The 3618-nt window shown below is 47.2% G+C and overlaps 1 long non-coding RNA gene across 1 annotated transcript; it reads right to left on the bottom strand.

Moving 5' to 3' along the window:
- Positions 1-802: 802 nt before the first annotated feature.
- On the bottom strand, positions 803-2168 carry LOC123117102 (uncharacterized). Its single transcript, XR_006457294.1, has 2 exons — positions 1337-2168; positions 803-1134 (listed from the first exon to the last, which is right to left on the bottom strand). It is a non-coding gene; the product is annotated as an uncharacterized lncRNA (long non-coding RNA).
- Positions 2169-3618: the final 1450 nt, after the last annotated feature.

The following is a 3618-nucleotide window of genomic DNA, read 5'->3' as shown; positions in this document are numbered from 1 at the left end:
AAGTTCACCACGAGCGTCGGGTGCTCAACAGCGAAGCTCATAGTGTGGCAAAGGCATGCTGCCTGTAGGTGCAGGGACATATATATAGGGTTAATGTATTCTTTTTGCGAATACCGGACATTGTATTCTTTTTTTCTTTTTGCGAATACCGGACATTGTATTCTTGACGTTGATGTATAATTAATAAAGCCCGCGAAAAAGATGATGACATTGTTCAAAAAAGATGGTGAAACTACTAAACGACCATATAATATACCCCATGTTTTTGGGTGTGTGTGTGGGGGGGGGGGGGGGGGGGGGGGGATATTAATAATACCCCAAGTTTTGTCAACTGTAGTACTACACTAACTGATTTGATTGGCAAGTCTATAATCATGTTACTGACAACGATTGTAGCGCCATATGAAATTCACGCGTTTGTGTATATATATCCAATCAAACATTTCTGCCGAGGGAACAAATTACAAGATAGTGCTGCAAACCGTGTACTCCCTCCGTTCCGAATTACTTGTCTTGGATTTGTCTAGATACGGATGAATCTAGCACTAAAATGAGTCTAGATACATCTGTATCTAGACAAATCCAAGACAAGTAATTCGGAACGGAGGGAGTACTATACACGTGCTTCGTGGTCAGCAAGACCTTGGATCAATATGTGCCCTTCTCTCAAGGAAAAAGAAGGAATTGTGTACGGAAGAACAACAAGCATACAAGTAGTTTTTTTTCTCATTCCAGATGAGAAAAGCTAGTACAGTATTTCGGCTTAATTCATTGAATATTCGTGAATGGAACACACCAAGGATATAGAACATGTTCTTACAAGAAAGGTGAAATCTCAATGTGTACATGATTTTGACCATCTGGATCAGGAGCAAACGACTAAGTAAGATCAATGCATGCATATGGTCTGACGAGCGAGCTATATATATATACATCTAGCTTTTCTGCTGATATATAGATGCGCAGATGCATTGACATTGGAGCCTGTACGCCAGCCGGGTCAGGTATCGACCAGCACCATGAAAAGTATGTGTAGATCCCCTCTGGGATCTGGATGATTAATGAGATGGAGCCATGCAAGTGCTTGAATGATACTTGTACATACATATCTGCCGTCCTGCAGCGCCGTACAAACTACAAGCAAAACAAAATGAACTGACGATCGATTCAAAAAACAAAGAAAAAATGGTCAATACATAGTCAGCTGAACAGTTGCTGCACTCGATGAGGGTTGCATATGAACTTAGACAGTTAAGGTCTTAAGGAGGCTTAGATTGATTAGTATACAGATTGTTGTTTACACGCTGGAAACCAAATCTACTTTACGTATGCTTACCATGCATTCACAAGGACACAGATTATGCCAAACGTACGTACAAAAGTACTGTGTAGATCTTGGAGTACTCCCTACCATCATCGCTAGCTGCTTGCACATACCATCACATGCATGATGCGGTTAGTTTGTATAAGAATCTAAAGCAACAAACAGAGAGAGAGAGAGAGAGAGAGAGAGAGAGAGAGAGAGAGAGAGAGAGAGAGAGAGAGAGAGAGACGGTCATGCTTGGCTCCTCGCACGCCATCCGCGGTAGAGCCAACGCAAGGTTTGGGGAGTTGGCAGCTACGCGAGTGGCATACAGGGAGCCAGGCATATCCCATTGTTTTCACCTCTTCCTTCCTGCCGAGCCTTCACCTACCTCCCCATCCAGAATCTGCATTGCACGGCGTGAGTCATCCATCGTTCTCCGCACTCACAAACGAGGCCCCCCTCTCAATGCTGACCTCAGGACACTCTACATTGTGCGTGTGGATGGATGGCCCTACTCATGGAGAGGAGAGAGAGAGAGCTAGCTTGGTAATGGTAGGTGTTGGCGAGCGTGTGGATGGAGGGAGGAGGAAGAAGACCGGAGGGAGCATGGTAGTGGTAGGTGTTGCTAGCTTGATTGTACGCTGTACGCAGCCCCCTATAAATAGATGGGAGCCGCGGCAGCTCCTCCTCCTCCGCAGACTCAGAGTGCCCTAGCTAGCTAATCCCTCTCATGCACACACACACAAACCCTAGCTAGTATTATCTCTCACTCACTCACTCACATGAGAGGGAGATGATGACATGACACAACGCGGGCAAAGAGCTAGCGCCCACATGCACGCACATTGCACGCTCCTCCAAGCCTCAGCTTCCAGTCCATCCATATATACACGCACAAGCAGCATGATTACAAGGCGCGGAATAAAGTTGCACCGCGCTACGCACCAAGCGGGCCGAGAGAAAAAAAAAACCTAGCTAGACACGGCCCTAGCTGGCTGGCACAGCGTCAGGTACTCCTCCAACCTCTCTCTCACCTCTGTCCTCCTGTTAACAGTAGTAATATCTCTCTGGCTGTGCCGGGGTGGCGACATGCACGCCAGGACGTCACAGCAAGGAAATGCATATAGTAGAAGTAGAACAGCACAAGAAATATATGCTCCCTTGGCTGCCTGAGGTCAAGAGAGAGAGGGGCTTTGCGACGGGGTGGCTTTCCCTCTGAGACAGACGGGGGGTTTGGCGCGCAGCGCTTGGCGGGGAGCCGGATTCCCCTGCGCCCTCGCGTGGTGGACCAGGACCAAAGCGGCTCTCCCAGGCAACCGTGCTCTGCGTCTGCCTTTTCAACAACCGTGTGTGCCTGCACCTGCACCCGCACCCAGCCCCTCCCCGTGACCATGCATGCATGCACGACGCCCCTCTCTTTTTACCTTTACGTGCGTCGCCTTGCGACCCAAAGTTGATACGATCCGTCGAATCCATCGACGGGTGGGTGATGGGCGCAACAAGGGATATGTAAATATTCTTCATCGATCCTCGGCTAGCTCGTTTTGGATTCCAACGTTAACATGTACCACTAGTATGTATATATGTGTACTTCACTCACATCGCATACCTGTCATATATTCGCATGTATAGCTTGCTGGTCAAATATTCGGCCATAACTGTACTTGACTCACACCGCTCTGGCATAGTGGCATGTCTTCCTGGTCAAATATTTGGCCTCTGGTGGTGAGAATAAGTTAAGCTTACTACTTAATTAGCTAGCAAGGACAACCATAGTCCAGATGACCTTTCAACTCGCGCTGATACTAGTAAATATATATATTTTTTAACAAAAATTTCCTATATATTCATCTTCAATCATAACAGTACACAAACACCGGAAATAATATAAATTACATCCAGATTTATAGACCACGTACCGATGACTACAAACACTGAAATGAGCCGAAGGCGCGCCACCGCCATCGCCTCTCCATCACTGGAGCTGGACAAAAATTGTTATAGTAGACAGTAGAGAAGTTGTCGTGCTAAGGTCATATAGGACCTGGGCACCAGTACAGCAACCGCCGCCGATGAAGAGTAACATAGATCGAAAGAATCCAACCCGAAGACACACGAATGTAGACGAACGACAAACGGATCCGAGCAAATCCACCAAAGGCAGATCCGCTGGAGACACAACTCCACACGCTCGCCGACGATACTAGATGCACCATCGAAACGGGGGCTAGACGGAGAGAAACTTATTCCATATTCACAGAGTCGCCGCCGTCTTACCTTCCAGAGCAGGACACAAACCCTGACAAAACTCA

The sequence above is a fragment of the Triticum aestivum genome, chromosome 5B (genome assembly GCF_018294505.1).
Source record: "Triticum aestivum cultivar Chinese Spring chromosome 5B, IWGSC CS RefSeq v2.1, whole genome shotgun sequence".
NCBI lineage: Eukaryota > Viridiplantae > Streptophyta > Magnoliopsida > Poales > Poaceae > Triticum > Triticum aestivum.
The sequence above is the reverse complement of the archived record's forward strand: the minus strand, read 5'-3'. Positions and strand labels throughout refer to the sequence as shown.